Below are 343 nucleotides of genomic sequence, written 5' to 3'. Positions count from 1 at the left end.
CGCTCTGAGGATCCCCCGCGCGTCTTGACGCCGTCCTTGGTCCAGGTGCCGTCGTTGCGCAGCTTCTGGCGGCGCGACGGCTCCTTGTAGGAGGCGACGCACGCCGCCGCGCGCTTGCGCTTCGGCGGCGTGACGACCTTGGGCGCGGCGGCCGCGGGCTTCTCGGCCGCGCGCTTCGCCGCGGGCGCGGCGCGCTTCTCGGGCGAGACCGCGGGCGCGGGCTTCGGCGCGGGCTCGTCGACGAGGTGCTTCGCGACGGCGGCGGCGGACATGGGGATCTCGAGGTCGTCGACGGCCCAGTAGACGAGGTACGCGCCGTCGTCGCGCGGGCTCCGGCCGACGA

This window comes from Aureococcus anophagefferens (genome assembly GCF_000186865.1).
Source record: "Aureococcus anophagefferens unplaced genomic scaffold AURANscaffold_20, whole genome shotgun sequence".
Lineage (NCBI taxonomy): Eukaryota > Pelagophyceae > Pelagomonadales > Pelagomonadaceae > Aureococcus > Aureococcus anophagefferens.
The sequence above is the reverse complement of the archived record's forward strand: the minus strand, read 5'-3'. Positions refer to the sequence as shown.